This window comes from Gavialis gangeticus, unplaced genomic scaffold (genome assembly GCF_001723915.1).
Source record: "Gavialis gangeticus isolate Ggan-Ray unplaced genomic scaffold, GavGan_comp1, whole genome shotgun sequence".
Taxonomy (NCBI): domain Eukaryota; kingdom Metazoa; phylum Chordata; order Crocodylia; family Gavialidae; genus Gavialis; species Gavialis gangeticus.
In genome coordinates, this window is record NW_017729033.1 from 81,535,973 (window position 1) to 81,556,717 (window position 20,745).

Below are 20,745 nucleotides of genomic sequence, written 5' to 3' on the forward strand. Positions count from 1 at the left end.
CCCCCCCCGCACCCCGCTCCCGCACCCCATGCACAGCCCCTGCCCATCCCACACCTGGAGATAAGAAATTAAAGGCTCTGGAGCTACAGCTGGTGGACAAATTATGTAACTCTCAATTCAGCCAGACCCTAACTCACATTTACATGATAGACGTTACAAAACCAGTTGTAGAACCTGGTTCAACTACATCTGATTCAGTTAAACTATGTCCATCGAGCTTTAGTTATCACATGACGATAGGGCCCCTAAACAAGATATAACCCCATGCATGTATATCATGGTATGGGTTGTAACGCATTATTGGGTTGTAAAGTGTAACACCTATCATGGCTTATATGTTTTACAAAAAATCAGTTTTGTTAAGGCATACACATAAAAATATTGACGATCTCCCAAATAAATGTTTATTCTATCATAACTATCAGTGAAAAGTTTGCTTACTGATTATTTCCAAAGCAATGTATACTGTACGACCCAATCTAATTTGTACCATACCAGTTGTTTTGTAATAAAAGTGGCTAGTAATTTTGAGACAGATTGGGGCAAATTATTTTACCTAATCAGTGCTATAGATATGATTTTTCTCTTACCTATACCAGCCTAAATCACAAGTAATTCAAGAAGAAGGAATCAGCTAGCCAAATATAGTAAGACAAAGAACATTATGTTACATCCAGTTAAACTGAGGAAAAGTCCTGATTCTTGCAAAACTTAATGTACAGGTGCACAATTTTATACCAAGAACTTTTGTGGGAGAGGGGTCCAGACGTGTCCTAAAGCAACAGGCTACCCTGTGATGTAATTAAATACATGTTTCTACTTTGTTTATCTTAAATTATACATGTGGTTGCTATTTGTTAAATTACAATAGGTTAATTGTTAATTATACTGAGAACATGGTATTTGAAAATATGATGTTTCATTCTATTGGAAAAAATGGGCATGTACTGATCTGTTTAATGAGTCAGTCATTTTCTATGTATATCCAAATAGAAATTAATGGCTTTGACTAGAATACCACTCTGTGTTGGCTTTTGCCAATAACCCCATCTCCATTTCTCTAGACAGTGCAGATTTGCAAACCACAGCTACTTGTGTTTGTTTGTGCCAGGAAAGGGGAAACTGAAAATTTATGCAGTGGTGTTTGGGGGTACTAATCTGACAAAAAAGATGGTGTACAAGCACTATCTTGTATATCTGGATATAGTCCAACTATTAGACCATGAGGCTGATCTTTTTATTGCAGATATAAAAGTAAGTTTGAATAAATAGCTTATTTTCTTGTCAGGATCACAGGAAAAAATCATGCTATTTACTGATGATCTTGGGGTAGTTTCTTAGGCTGTTAAATGTGGATTTGTATTAGTCCAGAAAATCAATTAGGAGCTCTAAATTGGTGAAGTGGGATAATCTCAATAGATAGTCTGACATTATTAGCAGACCTTACTACTGGAGATAGGCAGAAGACCCATAGTACCTGGTTCTTGACACACAAAATGTGTTTAGGATTCTTTCCATTTGGCATGACTGGATACATAAGTATCCTTGACAGAAGCCTACATTCATGTATGAGAGAAATGCATGGACTTAATCCACACATTTAGATGAAGTTGAAAGTAATAAGAACAATATGAGAGAGGAAAACAAGACAGAGGGTGATTACTTAAAGGAGATCTGTGGGAATAACCTGCATGTTAAATCACCATATTTTCTCACATACCACGCCCCTAAATAAAACATATACCCCCTTTTTGGAGGATAAAATGTAGGCAGAAAAATAATTTTTCCATAGTCATAGCCAACTCTGTGGGAGGAGGTTTATGCCTCTTGGCATCACAGAGTGTCCTGCAACTATGACATCCCAAGAGGCATCAGCAACTTCCTGGTATGGCTGGACAGCAACAAGGCTAAGCCCCAGCACCCTTGCAAGAGCACTAGTTAGACTGGTACTTCTTTAGTATAGTTATTTATATAAGTTCCTGTAAATAATAATACATTTTTTCTACACCACAAGCCTCACCAATATACTACAAACTGCATGCAGCAACTGGCTAACCCTCAGCCAGATCACTGCCTCTTCAGCCAAAGGATACTGTACTACTAGCAGCTACGAGGGTTCACACTAAATGCTGCTCCGGCTGTCTGCATTCATCTTAGGGGCCATGAGTCACAGTGTTTGCTTGGACTACTCCACCCTGCTTCTATTCTAGTGAGGAAAAATCAGCTTTCCTGCTTAAGATAAGGAACCTAGTTGTGGAGGGCCAGCTGTGGGGGAAAGGGTGTATGTAAAAAGTATTCCCTCTAAGCTGTGCGGTGTATGCAACCATGCAGATGTGCTCATGCTACGCTGCCAGGCATGCCTGCATGGCCATGCAGGCCACGCAGCTTAGAGGGAATGCTGTGTAAGTAAATATTGTAATAATCTATATGGTTTACAAACACTGTTGTAATAATATTCCCTGAAATAAAATCCACTGGAGTTTGAGTTAACATTGTAATGCTTCTTACTCACTGGGTGCATCTACACATAAAATTAATACAACACAGTAAACTCTGGAGTAGTTCATGCCAGAGTCAACTGCTCCTCAGCATACCATCTACATGTGTGACTGGGACAGCAGCAATTTGAGCCAGGATGGAGCAGGCCCTTGGCTGGCTGAGCTGACTGGGTGCAATATATGCCTGTGGTCAGCATCTACACATGCATTTTGCCACAGTAAAGTACTCTGCTGTAAGACAGTACTGCCCCCAAGAGTACTATCCTACAGTGGAGTTAATTAATTTACTGTGTTCTAATACTGGCGCATGTGTAGACTGTGATGCTTTACTATGGAGCTAATTAGTCAACTCTGCAGTAAAGTGCACATGTAGATGCACCCACTGAGAGTGAAATACATACCTATAGCTGTAAGTGAAATATACAGAAGGCCAAACACATGGCTGGTAGAGCTGTCCTGGCCTCGTGGAGATCAGGTTGGAACCTAATTCCCACATAGCTAGCAGAGGTGTTCTCACTGGTCAGAGATGCTGCCTACTAGCCATGTGAGGTTTGGGAGGGTCCCAATTCCTACGTGTCTGGGAAAGCCATCCCTGCTGGATGGGGATGAGCCACATGGTGATCGGGGGTTCCCAATCCCCACATGTCTAGAAGAGCCTTCCCTGCTCAGACTGGGCTGCTCTTGTCAGGCACAATTTCCTCACAGCTGAGAAGCATGTGTAGATATGCACTCTAGAGTGCTTTAATGAGCATGAATTTTCTGCAAAGAAAATTTAGGTACATTAATTGCATTTGCAGACGTACCCATTGTACTTTCATATTAAAAACTGTCAGATAAAAGAAACAGCACACTGATAATGACAATGCACTTTCTAGAAATAGTAACACCCTCAACATGCTTACCTAAATAAAATGTGTTTATTTGTACATTGGAATATAGTTAATACATTGGAAATAATAATATGCAAGAAAAGTAATTATTTTCCATAAAAATAACTCTAGATAAGGCATCTGAGTCAGTTAATTTATAGAAAATATCAATGTACAGCAAAGGTAACTAAAACTATTTTATATATTCGAGTAATCAATTTTAGAAAGACCTTTAATATTACCCAATGCTACACTACCTGGTAAATAATGCTGATTAAATCTGTAAATCCTTAACTTATTATAAAATAACTGGTTCCAGCTAAGAAACAATCTTAACTAAGTATATTTAGGGCTTAAATATGGAATGTATATTTTATATTTTACGTTGGATCATCACTGATTTATTTGATCAGTAAAATCATAAGTTTAGTTTAAAAGACAGCATTAATATTATGAAAGGCATTTGTCTCTCTATATATTCCCTATATATGTTCATAAAGTTTTGCTTTTTCCTGCTCCAAATAGGAAAATATTGATGTAACTACAAATTTTGTTATATACTCTGCAGAAAACATAATGAAATCTATCAACTCCATTTCATCATGTGGTTATAAATGCTATAACAACTTAATGGGGTTAATATACAGAAATCCTCTAGGGTCAGTAGCTATCATTTACATAGCTTTATGGATTGTGGAAGAGCTTCTCTTCTGCTGAGGAATGAAGGCCACAAAATTTCATAACAGTCTGCATTCACTGGTAATATTATTAAAGCTAATATCATCCCTGGTATGCCCTTATTAAGTTCATTGCTTTGAGTGGCACCTTGACATTTATAGCCCCTGGATGCCAGCTGGATGAGGTTATAAGCTAGAGCCAACAGTTTATATCAACGTTATTTTCTGTATCCAAAAAAAACCAAGCCACAAGCAGTCAAACACTGAGATGCATTTTCTTCTCTCATGAACAAAACTGTTGAAGAAAATTAATTTTGCTTGCATTACAGTCTTCAGAGAGATAAAGTCAATGGAATGTTAAGAAGCTTAGTAAATAAGTCATTGGTGATTCTCTCACCAGCTCAGTAAAAGGGGCCTTCAAAGATGTACAGCTACATGATAGCTTTAGTCATTTTAACACAGTAATCTGACAGCTAAGTCTGCTAACTGCAGTAAAGAGAGAATCAAAGAACTGCAAAAAACAGTGGATTAAACTACATAAAGTTATGCATAGCCGTATACAAACCAGTGCTAATTTGTCACTGATGGTCTCCATTTGCATAAGAGATTCTAACTATTGAAGGCCAAACAATTTCAAAGGATTATTTACTCATTAAAAAGCTTATTAACAATTGTACCCTGTTTGAATGTTGTCATAACATCTCTATCAAAACTCAGGCCTATAAGCAAAGGGAGCCTTTTACAGCCTTGACTATATGTACTAGTGCTGTGCAAAGCTTCTGTTCCTGATTTGATTTGACGGAGATGCAGCCTAATTCAGTGGCTGAATCTCCAAATCCAAATCAAATCAGGAGGCCCTTTAATTTCTCCAAATCAAATCGGAACCTTCAAAATCAACTCAAAGAGATTCAGAAAGATTCAGAAATTCAGACATAGACACAGCTTTAAATGTTTTCTCTACATACCTCAAGGTACCAGGTGGCTCATCAATGCTGCAATGGTAGGGTGGATGGAGTGTCCCACAGGATCATAGGAGGCTCCCCAGCATGCTCAGCAACAGACCAGAAGCACTTCAAGTCAACTTCTGGGTCCACGGGAAGCACATAGAGGGCCCCCCCACACTTTCCCTGGCTCAGCAATTGGTGATTTCTGGGTCTGGGGGGGCACAGCCGATCACTGAGCTGGGGAGCACAGGGGAGGGGGGCCCAGTGCACTCCCCAGCAGAATCAGAAGTGAACTGAAAGTACTTCTGGTCCATTTCCATGTTTGCAGCCAAGCATGTGAGGGGCCCTCCCCTCCACTCCTTTGGGAAGCTCCATCCACCCCAGCATCACAGTTTTCACAAGCCATGCTGGTACCTCAAGGTATGTAGAAAAAACATTTAAAGCTGTGTCTATGGCCAAATCACTGATTCTCTGAATCAGCATTGAATCTTCAGATTCAGATTCAGCTGAATCGAATCAGGGACAGTGATCCAAATCAATTAATCAAATCACTGTCCCCAATTCAGGCCAAATTCAAATTGAATATGGCCCACTTCGCACACCCCTAATATGTAGATTGTAATAAAGGCATATATAAGTTTCCAGGAGTTGTTTGGAAGATATGTGCTATTTTCTTTTAAAAATCCTTCTTAATTTCGTTAGCTGAAACTAAACTATAAATCTTCTAAAGAATGTAAATCACTTTAAAGCTTCCATGGCTGCATGGTATTTTCTCTATCATAATGCAAATCGAAGAAATTGAACTTAAATGTCATAACAACATCAAACTGTTCAGAATTCATATATACCCTTCATGGTCACTTGATTCTGCAGAGATTTAATGGTCCCAATGAGACTGATTATATTGGAGAAACACACATGCACACACACGCATGCCCTCTAGACAATGAAGTATGTACTTTCCTCTCCCTTCAGATATTCGCATGCATTTTCCCACGCCCCTCTTCTTCTCCAAGTTACTTTCTATACTAATTTTCAGGAAAGAAGATATTAAGGACTACAGAATATTCTGATAGCATATAAAAAGAGTTTGAGCAAAAGACCATGCACTGAATACCAGATTTGTTTTTCTGTAAACTTTTATCATTTTTTTGCGGAAATAAGAGAATTCTAATTAAATCCATCATGACTCCTGCCATCTAAGTTACATAGGAGAGTTTTATACTTACACATACTAATTAATGTATGTCATGGAAAATGCTGTTTCTGGTTATGATTAAGCAAATAAGTAACTTTTTTATTTAGGCATTTATAGGTGGTATGTACAAATATTAGACCATTTTACTCTAATTTGAGTCATGTGTGAATATGGACAGGTGAATTTATGATTATTAACATTGGTGATGCGTAGGGAGTGCATGCGGGTGCACATGGACCCCCTGAGATTGGCCATGCCCCCCCTGAGAGCAGTGCTGGTGAAACTTCCAGGTTTGCCACTGGGCAACCCAGCCACAGGCTGCTACAGCATGGGGGAGGGGCGTGCTGGGATGGCAGATGACCCAGCACAGCAGGTTTCTTCTTAGGGGGGAGATCAAGACCCCCACAGTGCAGGAGGAAGTGGGGTAAGGGCAGAGGAGAATCATTCACTCCCTCTCTTGCCCCACTCCCTGCTGCACTGTGGGGATTGTCCCACAACCCATCCCCGGCTAGGGCCCCATTCACAGAGAATGCAATGACATCTGGTGCAGTGGACTCTGGTCCCAAGCCCAATCTCTGCCTGGTTCCAGCCCAAGCCTCAGCCCCAGCCCTCCCCTCCCCCCATGGCCCTTTCCCCTCCTTCCCTCACAGACTTTCATGCAGGGGGGCACACATGCGCATGTGTGTGTTATCAGCTTCCCACAATTTTTTCTTCCTCCTCCTCTAGCCCCCTGGTCAGTGATCGGCCACTGGTGGACCTCCCCCTGATCAGCGATCAGCTGCTGGTGCCCCCCCAATATTAGGAGACACCAGTCGCCTGTGATTATGAAGACATCTTACTAAGGTTGGAGCAAATCATATAGCCCTGATTCTTATCTCATTGATAATAATTATGTAGAAACATTTTATAACTATTCACTCAAAATTTTGCTACTAACAGTTTTCTCACTCTCATCACAAAAGTCACCTCTTTTCATGGATTGCTTCATTATATCAAATTCAAGCACCTTACCAGAGCTGGCCTTACATGTGGGGCAACATGGGCAGGGAGGTACCAAACACACACACATGCACACATATGTGTGAGCAATCCATGATCAACCCTCTGGTTCAGGAGGAGTTGGACCAGGAACATGCAAGTGAGGTGGCATGTGCTCCAATCGGCCTGCCTTGCTTTTGCACTACAGCAGTCGTGCCTGCCTGACCACCTTCCTGGCACACTATGAGGCTCTGCCTCACTGCCAGACTGTGCCCTGTGCCACTGCCTACTTGTTTATGCCTAAAGCAGTACCACTGATTTCCAGGGAGGGCTGTAGGGGTGCCCAAATACACATTTGCGCAGGGCACCATTTTCCCTAAGGCCAGCTCTGCACCTTACCATACAGGGCTAAAAAACATTGGCCCTAACAAATGCTAGCTCTTTCTCCTTGTTTCTCTTTTTTTTGCCACTGAAAAGGGGTAGGGAAGGATAAAGAAGAAAAGTACAAACATGGTCCTTCCCACAATCTATCACTGCATTCTCAGAAATTTACACCACTTCAAATTCATGTTTTCTTCAATAGGCTTATTCTTCTTAAGTATGTTTTGTGTATGATATTGGTCTAAATGCAACAGTTGTAGTGGGTCTAGTGGGAACAGAGATGGGTAAATGAAAAGAACTTAGATTCTTTCACCTTTTTAATAAGACTAATTTTCTAGGTAGGTGTTCAGTTATGATTTGAAAGTAACTATCACAAATGGAGCACTTGCTCTGTGTTTTGAGTCATTTCTGTTTAATTTAAGGGGGGGGGCAACAAACAAACATATTTTACTACTTCAGTGCTGCAGAGTCAATAAATCCATATTCTGTTCCAACTCATGCATCACAATAAAAAGAGAAGACTGGCAGGTAAAGTTGTTTCAAGGATCAAATCCCTTCTACGAGGGTTAGCATTTGCCTGGTAAATCAGTAATATTGGAATGATTCTGTAACTTCTCTGTGATTAAAATTCTGAAGACTTTAAGAATGCCTATTAACATTTAGACATGAGCTTTTATTGCAAGCAAAATGTGACATTATCTCATTTGATGACTATTTTGATGATAAGGGATTCTGTAGCATATGTAGCTGAATATATGTAGCTTCTAACATTTAAAATTTGTTGACTGGAAACACTGTTTACCTGAGGAGTTTATTATGCAGAAGAAAATGGTTTGAGTCCAAATGAAATGTATCCCACTACGTGAAGCAGAAATAAATGTTTTTCCCCTTTTTCTTTTCCTTTGCCTACCTTATGATAGCTATTCTTTTTTCTTTTTTTTCTTTTTTTGGTTTTTGCAGTTCATTTCACATTAAAAATATATGCTAGAAAGAATGAACAATACAAAGAAGCAGTGTTTAGGAATTTCCTATCCATGACAAGTATACTGGTTTGGATTCATTCTTGGTGTAATTACAGAAGCCAGTGGAGTTGCACTAGGCATGACCTTAGTTAATTATACTTAACCAAGAAATATTTTTTTTTTCCTCGTGAGTAGAGGTGGCTGGTACAAGAGAGTCTTCTCAGTTTGACGTAGGAAAAAACCTAGCAAAGCACAGGTTTAATGTGATGGTCAAGTTCAATGCAAACCCAATTATACCTAACCCCCAAGCTTTTTGAAAACCCACAGGATTAGTGAGAGGCAAATACAGTCTTAATAAGTTGCCTAACTTGTAATCCCCTATTTATCCTTAGTAACAGTTGGGAGGGGGGAGGGGGAATATTTTAAAAAATATTCAGAAATATTCAGAAAGTAAAGTTCTGTGCTGCATCAAATTAGGGCATAGAAGTAATTGGGACATTTATAATTGGGACATCTCAATATAAGTTTGTTCAACTTTTATATGCTTAGTTCTTTACTAAGCCACACAGTCATTCTTTGCAGCGAGAGGAGACTAAAGTTGTCACTGGAAAGAGAAGTTTAAGAAAATACCTGCTCTTACAAGAGGGATTACCAAGTAGAACTAGATGGAAAATTGGATTTTTTTTCTTTCAAAAAATAAGTCTACAGTTTTTGCAATTTCCATTCTAAAATTAAATGGGGAAAATATTCAACATTTCCTGAGAAAGGATTTTTTTTTAAGTCAGGTCAGTCAAAATCTTTTGTTCTAGTTTTGACATTTAGAAAAAAAATGTATAATGATTTTTATTCATAGAAGAATTTAATTTTGAAAGGTCACTTTGAAACATAACATTGTAGATTTCATTCAAAAAATATAAAAATCCTTCTCTTAGGTTTTTTCCACAATGAAATTTTATCAAAAGAGCCACCTTTCTTTCCAACAAATGTGTGGATGACAAATTTCCAACCAGCTATGTCCCCCAACAATCTGAGGCTTTTGAGAATAAAGAAAATAGCTTTATTATGGAGAAAGGGGGTGGGCGGGGAGAGGATGTTTTGAATGTATTTGTTGAATTTGATCCTTCTCTCCATCAACTTTTTCACCATTTACTGTTAACTCTGTGTGCACCCTGATGCTTGAGGAATCAGTTACCATTCAATTTTTTACCTGCAAAATAACAGATATTAGGATGGAACTAGGAACAGAATTTTCTTACCTAATATAACAAATGCATATCCAGCTGTTTTACCAATATGCCTTTCAGAAAAGATGAGAAATCAGGTGTTGTAAAACTCGTGCCAGCATAGCAAAGATCTCTGTCTACTTTTAGTCACTAAGGCCCCTGACATTACACTTAAGATGTGATTTAACCAGTTAATCACGATTAATGTAGTGACCTGGCCACACATTCCTTCAGTTATTGGTGTCATAAAACCAGGAATAAGACAAATTTTTTACACAAAATATGTGTAATAATTTTGTGGCTGGTTCCTATCATGCCTTTAATTGAGTGTGTGGACAGTGCTCCCAGGTTCTGGAGCACACAGCAGTATATAGTCACACTTAGCACACTGGTCACACTGGGCTCCCAGTTGGAGAAGCAAAATTAGCTCCCCTGATTGGGAGCCCTCATCAGCTGATGGGGGCACATGGACATACACATGTGAAATGGCAGGAAGTGTGTTTGCTGGGATCATGCATAGGTACCATCACATCTTCTCTGTCCACATCAGTCATAATGGTAGAGACCTCTATCATATCCTATCTCCTTTCCAAACTGAAGAATCCAAGCCTTTTAAGTCTCTCTAATGGTACAAGAGCTGCTCTATATTCCTTATCATCTTGGTTTACCTTCTCTACTATGTATTCAAGTTCATATTTTTACCGAACTGTCTACAATGACTCCAAGGTCTCTTTCCAGGGTGGTAACAGTTACTGCAGACCCCATCATTGTATACATATAATTGAGGTTATTTTTCCCCATGTACATTACTTTGCACTTGTCAACGTTGAAGTACATTGGCCATTTTTTGCCCACTTACTTAGTTCAGTGAGATCTTTTTGTAGGTCCTTTCAATCAGATCAGGGATCTGACTACGTGGAATAATATAGTATCATTTACAAACTTGGAGATTTCACCATGCACCCCCATTTCCAGGTTGTTGATAAAAATATTGAACAAAATCAGGCCCAGCACACATCCCTTCAGGACCCCACTTATGACCTTTGTTCATCCTTTAAAGAGACCATTTCACCCTACCATTTGCTTCCTATCATTTAACCAGCTCTCAGTCTCATGTACCAAGCCCTCCATCACAGATTTAAAGCAAATATAAAATGAATATAGATTGCCTTCTATTCCATAGCACAACTAACTATTCCATTAAATCTGATACAGCCATTTTTGTAGCAAAGCTATGGTTTTCTTGGCCACTGTGCTCTCTGCAAATCCACTGCTTCATGTTTTGAGTGTGCTGGATGATACAGTAATATGAAGGAGACTCCATGCTATAGTGATTACTAAGTTAAATAAATACAGGAATACATGAGTGAGAGCTAAAACAACAAGCTTTTTTTGTGAAGCAGTAGGTAACCTTGGCAAACAGACCCTTTGGCTCAAACTAGCTTAAATAAGGTTCCATCTCCCAATTCACAACCTCTGTAGTTTAAGTAAGGGAATGTCTCCAAACTACAACCTCTATCACTACACATGGTATTAAATTTAAATCAGCTTTTTTTTATTAAAATAATTGTTTCTTAATATGATGCTCTTACAGATAACATTTTAGCCACATGAACCCAGGCTGGATTCCTGGTGCTCCCAAACTCCTGCAAACTCCTGCAAACTCCTGCAGTCTCTGTTCTTTCCTCTAAATTCCAAACAGCTTGTTACTTCTGCCTGATGAAAATATCTACAGCCACTGATAAAAACACTTCCTTATTGCAATCAATTCCTATATGGAGCAAAAATACTGCTGAGCCAATGCATGTTCTTAGTAAGCCTTGTTTTGAGAACTTAAATTATGAGTTACTTTGTATGGCTGCATACGTGGTGCTGAATTGGATCCTCACAGAGCAGGTATAAGAAATACATTTCAAAAGGGCTTTAGGAATGTATTAAAATATCTGGTTCAGACTCATTGAAAAGTGAACAGCCCTTGACTTATAATAAAGAGATTGGGATAACAACACACACCCCGGTCTCCAATTTTGTTCTTATGAGATAAATATTTAACCTACATTTATAAACCATGTAGAGATCCAACTTGAATTGAAAAAATAGATTCTGTATGTAGTGCAGTTATTAAGCAATGGGAATAGGTAAAGCTATAGGTAAATAGTAGGAAAGGAATGTTTCTATTTCAGGGTTAAATCCTGCTCTTGTAGAAGTCAAAGGAAGTTTAATTGCTGATTTTAGCACTAGCAGGCACTTAAGTTCATCATATAGCAGTGAACTTCCTTATGAATTCAGCATTCTAGTTGCATAGAATGTGTTTTGATAACAAAAACAAATTAACTAAAACATGCCTTCTCTATCTTGTGAATCTTTTAGTTGCATAAAATACCATCCATTCTACAGTTAACAAAAATATAGTAGCGTAAACAACATAAATCCTATAAATAGCATGTGCTTTATATAAATATATGACTCATAAGAACAAATATGTAAGTGGTTCCTTTCACATCAAGCAGTGAAAACATATGCATTATCTATATCTGGAAAATGACTTACTCCCACATATGTGAAGTGCACATGTTCTGACCATGTGGTTAGGAATATTAAGCAAAACAATCTGAATAATAGTCAGGGTTTTTTGTTTGTTTTTTGTTTTCTTAATGTGTTCAGTAGATGCATGCGTTAGAATAATCCTTACTGTGAACACAAAATCTCCTTCAATGCAATGCTTCACGGATTATTAAAGTATATAAAGGATTTTTAAAAGATTCCACTCCTCCCACACTTTAGAATCTTGGAACATGGAAAAGCCACATCAAGTACTCTAATCCATGTCTATCATTGTGCAAATGCAGAATCAACCCCTACAGTGTACCTCCTAAAGGATTACTTGCTCTAGTTCTAATGTTTCAATTGGTGGTGCTGCCACTACACTCCTTGATGCTTATTATGTGCTTCAGTAAAATGCATTATTATAGGCCTTTTCCTAAGACCAACTTTATTTTCTCTTCATCTCTTCCTCCTTCTCTCGTGTATTGTCTCCTCATATTGATACTATAGAACGGGGCGTACATTAGTACAGAAAGTATCTCTGAGGCACTGATATCCGACCTTCTGGGCATGGGGGAATGGAACCAGAAGCTCCTCTCCTGTGGAGCCTGCCTCCCTTCCCAGCTATGGCAATTACCAGTTGCAGAGGTAGCAAGCACAGTTATATAAGGGGGAGCTAGCCCCACCTTATGACCCTGTGCTGAAGTGTGGCTCAGAGCAGTTCACTACAAATGCAGACCTCTTCTATGATTTTATATAATAGAACACAATATTCACCGTTTTTAGGTTTCTGGCTCTATGCGCACAGTCAATTTCAGCTTTTTTTTTCTTCTCTAAAATGGTAATTTGCAGATTTTACATTCTGAGAAAGATGAACACTTTTTCTTGTTATTTAACTTGAAACTTGACAGGAAAAAGTGGCTGTTGCCTTCTTTCTCTATAACCTCTTGCTTGATTAGTCATTGTGTCTGCTTAGGTGATAAGGACCAAGAAAATTATGATTAAAATCTTTTTTTTTACTTCAATTTCTTCCATTTTCTTCTTTCTTGAAGCATGAATGCCTCACATATCACCTCTGGTATCACATCGGGAAATTCAGGTGCTTGAACCTTCTCTGCCTTAAGCTGGAATTCTGTAGCATTGTTTTGACATAATTCTTCCAAATTTTTCTTAAGTATTTTTCAAATAAGCTAACTAGAAAAATGAAATAACTTTCCTGTTGCTATCCTCAAGACTCAGAGGATCTCATACTGTATGCTCCTCTTTCATTTTCATTTTCCAATGGCACTGTAATAGATGACAAGTTATCAATGATTTTGAGCAAACTCACCTCATTATGGAGGAGGATAGGCAGAAGAGACAAAGGGAACCAACATCACAAGGATCAATTCCTTCCTCCCAGAACTATTTCCTATGCCTGGAATCAAACATGCAGATCTCATATTGGCCTTCACAATCATCTCCAAACTCACTGATGACTTCCCTATTTACTGGAAGACTGTCATCCTCATATCAAGGGACTGCAAATAACAATGGCAGTTTGGAAGGCTATTTTTCATTTGTTGCCAGCTCTTAATCTTACCAAGTTATATGCTTCACAGAGATCACATTTGGTGAATGTGCAGGAAGTCTTAGATAATATAGTTGCTCAGGGATAAGAGATAGAAGCTACTAAATTTGGGTGGTGATTTGGTTTAGTGCCCAGTAGTCCACACAGAATTGGAGTTTTCCTTTTTTCCAGCCCATGTCGTGTGACTGCACCCATATCCTGTGACTGCAGGACTTGGACTGGGAAGTAAGGATCTTCCAGCCTCATAATCTCAGAGTGGGGGCTGAGAATTCCCTGCTTCTGGGGCAGGGGAACATTGCCCCTGTCTGAGTTCCAGTGGTGGAGCCCGCCCCACACCAAGCAGCTCTTGGGGGCAGGGAGCAATGTCCCAGCCGCCACCAGGAGACAGCTATCTCTCCTGGTCCCTGGGCTAGCACCCAGTGGGAGCTGAGAGGTCCCCCTGGCTGCTGTAGGTGCCAGTTGCAGGGCCACATGGAATGGGAGCAGTCTGCTGCTAGGAGCAGCAAATCTGCTCCCATGTCTGTGCACTTGTAGACACATGGCCAGGAGCATTTACTCTTGAGTAGCTTACTTGAGAGTAAATTGCTTTCGTATCTTTTGCATGTGTAGATACTCCCTGTGAATAGAAGGTAATCCAAAATGTCAAGGAGCTTCAGAGATTTTGAGGATTCATAAACTTCTACTGGTTTCAAAATCATTAGTTTTGCCCAGGTTCTATCCCCTGTCTCTAACATGCTTCATGACAATGTTCAGTTCTGTTCATCTGTTAAAGGCCCAAGGAGCAGCTGAATTAAGCCATTATTTCAGCTTCTGTATTGGGTCACTAAGGCCCAGTTTGTCATTTGTGGTAGAAACAGATGCTTCGAGTACTACAACTGGCACAGTACTGTTACAAAGACAGCATGGAGAACAAGCATTGTGTTCCTGTGCCTTTTTTTCCTGCAAGCTCACCCCAGCAAAACAAAATGCTTAAATCTTGGACAGTGAGTTTTTGGCTATTAGAGCAGCTTTTGTGGAGTAACAGCATTACCCGGAAGGGTTTTGCCACATAATTAAGATTTTTACTGACTAGAAAAACTTAGAATGCTTTCAGAAAGCAAAGATGCTCAACCAGAATTGGCTCCAGTGTCAAGCCCCAGAGTCAGCTCCAGGGGCTTTCTTCCCCTCCCCGACAATTTGACTTCAAGATAACAAACTAACCTGCACCCAAAAATGGGAAGGTAGACACCCTCTCATGAAAGCCTGAGTACATTGCAAACTCACCAAGAAACAGCTCAGAGCATAGCCCTGTCTGAAAGCCCTACTATATCAGTGAATTACAGATATACCAAATTTGACACAAATAAATTGAATAGCCAGGATGAAGCAATTAAGACTAGTTGTGCATAAAAATTGGGAATGACAGGACAACTAAGAGGGGAAAACATTGTCTGAAGGAGTCTGGAAAGATAATACTAGAACTTATTGGACATGGAGACTGAGGCTGGGAGAAGAAGCCTGAAAGGAAAGTATTTTTGCTAGCTAATGGGAGTAAGTCAAGGAGCCTACATTGAGAAAGAAACAACTAGGGGCACAGCCTGGAGAGAACAAAGCAGAAACACCCAAGGGAAGAATGAGCAGAGGAATCTATGTCCCTTGGATCATACACAAGCTCCAAAGCCTGGAATGGAAACAAACATTTATGACCTCCAATATTCTTCAGATGTCAGCAACTATTTATGTAAAACACTGAAAAAGCACATATAAATAAATATTTCCTGTAATTCCTAATTTAGCTCACTGGAGCTAATGCAAACAATGAATAAAGATGATTTGTATACCAGTGACTATATGCTAGATGATTTAAATACAGATATATGGGAAGATTCTATTATATTAGAAAACGGGTTAAGAATAAGAAAAGAAAGAAGGAAAAAAATACAGTGTAGAAAATAATAAAGTGCATTTTAGACCCACAGGTGCTTCAAGTATGAGACCCAAGTGGCAATGACATAGAAACAATTAGTGCTCTAATTTAACATAGTTTTTGTGACAATAGAGGTCATCTTAAGAGATCAAAGAGATGTACAGTATTTTGTACAGTCAAAATAAGGTTTTTACTGGGTTTTTTTAATTTATTGAATCCTGTTTTTTACTTTTGGAGCATATTTTTTGTGACAATTAGTGGTGAGAAGAACTATAATTTTACATTTCAAAAAAGGCTACAGAGCTACCTTGGGACTTGTAGGCAACAAATCAATCCATTTATCAAGTAGTAGTAGTTCCCTTTTCAACTAGAATGTGTAAAAGTAATAAACACTGAACCCAGAAAGCTGTTTCCAGAACATTTTATTAAATAAAAAGCTACAAAAAAATCTGTGTAAACCTGATTGCTTCTGCCAACTCTTGTTAGTATTGCTGTTATTTTTGCTAATAGTGAGGCTGCACACATATTAAATTGGATTACCTTAAGCTGTACCTTCAAATAGAATTAGTACATGAATGTTTCTGCACTTTTCCCTACTGTTTGAAATATAGTTTAAAAATGAAATATAGTTCCCTTCTGTAAAACTAAATTTCTATAATTGAATCCCATAAAACTAAAGGCAATCTGTCAGCTTTAGACTATTTTGAAAACTTTTCCATTTTGGCTTCACTAGTATCTGCTCCATGTCATGCTCTTCTTTTATGTCTACATGCTTGTTTACTGATCTGACTTGTGAGCTCCTTTGAGATAACTCCATGCAGTTGGTATGCTACTCAAAAAAGGCCAAAATAATCTTTCTGTATCCTATATATCGAGATCTTGTGTGGAAAATCATCAAATATCTCAAATTCCTTCAGGCACATGGTTTATAGTGAAATGCTTTATTACTCTGCAAACATCAAACACAGGGATAGGAGGTAAATGCTATTTGTGCCTAATCCGGGGCTTTTCTAATTCAAAGCCTGTATACTGAGCATAAATATATCACCTTGTATATCCTTTAATTTTTTCACATTTTTTACAAAAATCCTCACAACCTCCATTGATTAGAACAAGATGCTTACTGAAGCAGCTTAATTTCTTTATTAACCATGAGAAGATGACAACAATGCACAGTTGAGTCAAAGCAATCAATGTGTACATGATAGAATACAGAAGAATTTAAAATACAAAAGATGGACTTTATTAGTGGACACAATAAAAATTTCCTTTAAAAATTGTCAGTGACTAAAACGTCTAAATATATCAATATAAATCTCTCTAAGCCAAATTTGACTGAGCTTCATATTAAAAATGTAGTAAAACTAGAATCTCTACTCCCAACTCTTTATATTAGAGGATAATTTGAGCTAGTTTTAAAAGCAGAAGAGAGATGTTTCACTTGTGGCTTAGCTGTTGGGCAAAATCTTATGAAGACAGTCCAAGGCCAGGTATAGACATTACATTTTTATTAGTATAAGTGATCAGAAACTGGTCCATACCCATAACAGAAGATAGGGTTGGCACCCATAGACTGGTTTAAAAATGGTAGAACTCCATCTAAGATTTGTCCTCTTCCACCAAAGTGTGAATGTATCTTCTGTTTGCTACTAATGTAAACTATACCTCTTAGAGAAAAACACATAACTTATATCAATTCTGCATCAGGTTTTTTGAATGTCTGTACCTAGCCTAAGAGACCATACGTTTTACTGTATACTCAAATGGTACATTCAAATAGTAGCCCTGACTGGGCATGTCTACATGTGCATTAACATCCTTTAGTTAATGTGCATTAAATCCAGCACATCCATTCTAAGGTACTAGGAAATGAGTATTAGTCAATCTTATACACATTAACTAAAGAGCACAGTTTTCAGGGTGCCTGTTGACATACAGGGAGGCTGCTCCAACGTGCTCTAATAACAGCTCATCAGACCAGACTCAATTAATTGAGTCTGCTGGAGTGTGCTAATTAGCATGCTCCAGCAGCCTCCATGTCTTATGTATCAGTGCCCCCATGTTTCAAAATGGTGCTGAGGGCACTTTGGGTGCCTATAAATGAATGTCAAGGTTGCCCTGATGGACTGGAATTCCAGCGCGTCAGAGCAGACTTGAATTATTGAGTCTGCTGAAATATAGCAATTGCTGTACTCTAGAAGCCTCCTGTATCTCATGTGTCAGCATCCCTGCACTTAAAAATGGTGGCAACAGAGCTTGAACTAAAGCTCATTGAACACCTGTAGTTCAAGTGTCCCAGCTGCTGTTTTTAAATGTGGGGACGCTGATACATGAGACATGGTGGCACTTTATTTAGAGTGGCTCTTGAAGCCACGCTAATTAAAGTGCCACCAACCCCATCCTCAGAGCACATGCCCTTTAACTAAAGTTCATTTCATGAGATTTATTTAAAGTGCCCCTGCCACCTTTTTGAAGCATAGGGGTGCTGACACATGAGACACTGCAGGTGCTTTCATTAGGGTTACTCTCAGAGGCACTCTTATTAAAGCACCCTCCCTAACCCCAGAGCATGTGTAAAAACACCTTTAGTGATGTTTTAATGAGCATTAGCCTATTTTAGTGTGCATTGACTAAAGCACTTTTTGGTAACATTCTAATGCACATTAAAATAGGCTAATGCACATTAAAGTACACATGTAAATGTGCTTTACATGTACACTGTGACTTAAATTTCAAAATGTATCCCTAATCTGATTCTCTTTTGAATATCAGATCTGTTCTGGTATTTGTTCAAAATAAAGGATATCTTAATTATGCTTACAAATTATGAATGCTAATCTTCAATTGGACTTCAAATTTAACGTTCTGTTTAAATGTTTCTGGAACTGAATGGCGTTCTATTTTAGACAGTTATAGAATTTAAGGATTTGTGGATTTTATTTTTTCCCAAAATAAATTATAGAGCTAGACTATAGATTTGTCTGTAGTCATCCTGCAGCTGCAATTGCCACCAGAAATGTAACTGAGCTGTTCTTTACTCTAGGTGGTGGAAGTCCATGAGGCAGCAGCTACAGCTGGGCTGCTGGCAGTGGTGCAGCAGCTGGGAGAGAAGTGGCAGTGACAGCTATTTTGTGTCCCCTTGGTCCCCCTAAGTCCATAGGGCCAATACCACAGGCACTTCCACCTAGCTACACCAGTGGCCTTCATCCTTGTTCTTTCCTTGTTTGAAGAAGGGAAGTAACTTACTGGTGTCTTATACCAGTAATAGATTACCTTCCTTTCCTCAGTAGCATGCACTGAGAGGAGGAACCAGCCCCCAGGCTTTCCTGATCCACATCTGCACAGGAGAGGTATCATAGAGTGTCATTGCAGGCTGCTATGAATCCAATGGTGGGACAGTCCAAGGAAATCTTCTTAAAGAATTATGCTGTTAATAGAACATACTGGTAAATATTTTAATTAAAGCCAAATCTATTATTTTTTCCTTGCTCGTAGTTGTAAGCTTATTTCATGGAAAACAATGTACTTGTTCCTTATGAGTTCATCTTATACCCTTTCAAAAGAACTATTTTTCCCCTTGTGCTTTTATCACCTCCACAGCTACTAATACAATGTCAGAAACCAAAGATTATGCCTGCAAGTCAAAAATAAAGAGCAAGAATAGAGAACTCCTAAGCAGCAAAATCCAATATTCATGTAAATGTCCACAGCAATAAAAAGGAAGAAAAGGAACTGTGTATGTGTGTGTCTATGTGTGTTTATCATATATACGTATGTATGCACATACCAAATTCTTTCTAACCTGAATGATTTTTCAACATTTTTCATGACATGATTGTTACTTTTTATGCTTTAATTCCCTACGCTATGGATGTTTCAGATCAGCTTGCTCTAAACCATTTAAGCTATTGCTGGAATATTCATCATCTTCTTTTACTGAAAAAAAAATGAATGCAGTTTGGAGTCTATGAAAAACTGAGAACAATATCCATTTAAATAATTGGATACTATCAGGTGGCAGACATCATGGAGCCAACAAAAAAAGCAGCTGCAGCAATTGGGAGAAATGCTGAGAACATGGAAGTAAACAGATGTTTGAAGAACACGAGATGGAATTCAAATTGGGCAAATATTAACTGTAGAATTCAGTGTTCAGAGCAATAATGCAGTTCAGCCATGAATGGGTACCTGTCTAACCACAAAACATGGAATTATATTTTCCTGTGTGCATCTAAACGGCAGCATGCTAGCTATCTACCTGGGTGTTATCAGCCCTTGCTTTACACAGCAGCTTTGTAAGCCTGCAAGCATAAAATGAATATGTTCAGAAGGGCTACATACTGGCTGGTCACATATGCAACTATATACACAAGTACCAGAGATTAACTCCCAGAAAAGTGATGGGGAATGGGAAGGAGGACCCTCCCAGATTTTAACCCCCAGGAGTTGAATAGTTAGGGCACTTGTTCATGAAGCTATAGATCCAGATTGTAGGTCTCCAAGAAGTCACCAACGTTGTCAGGTCAGCCTGTCATTTTTTTCACATTTTTTTACAAAAAATCCTTGCAACCTCTATTGTTGTGCATCTGTCGGTGTTGTTTTCTAACTCTATTAGTGCTCTTAGTGGGTTAGGTGTCACCAGTCATGTCAGGCTTCATCAGCTTGGACTGTGTGTGTGTACCCTTTAAGACTGCCATCTTGTGATGGTGTGCCCCTAACAACTTCATTGTTACAAGACAGAGACCTCTGGCTTCAGTTCCTAGAGACAAAGAGCTTGGCCAGGTTTACTGTCATACAAATAAGTCTAGACTCCAACATGCATGACCAGCAAGACCATGGTGATAGCTGGGTCATTTGCAGGCATGGTGCAGGCATGAACATAAACCCTAAGCATGGTACAAAGTGTTCAGAGTCCTAAGGTAGACAAGGTTCTTTTGGTATTATGTCCTGTTACCAGATTTGCCCGCTACTTCGGGGTGTGCTCATTTATTAGGG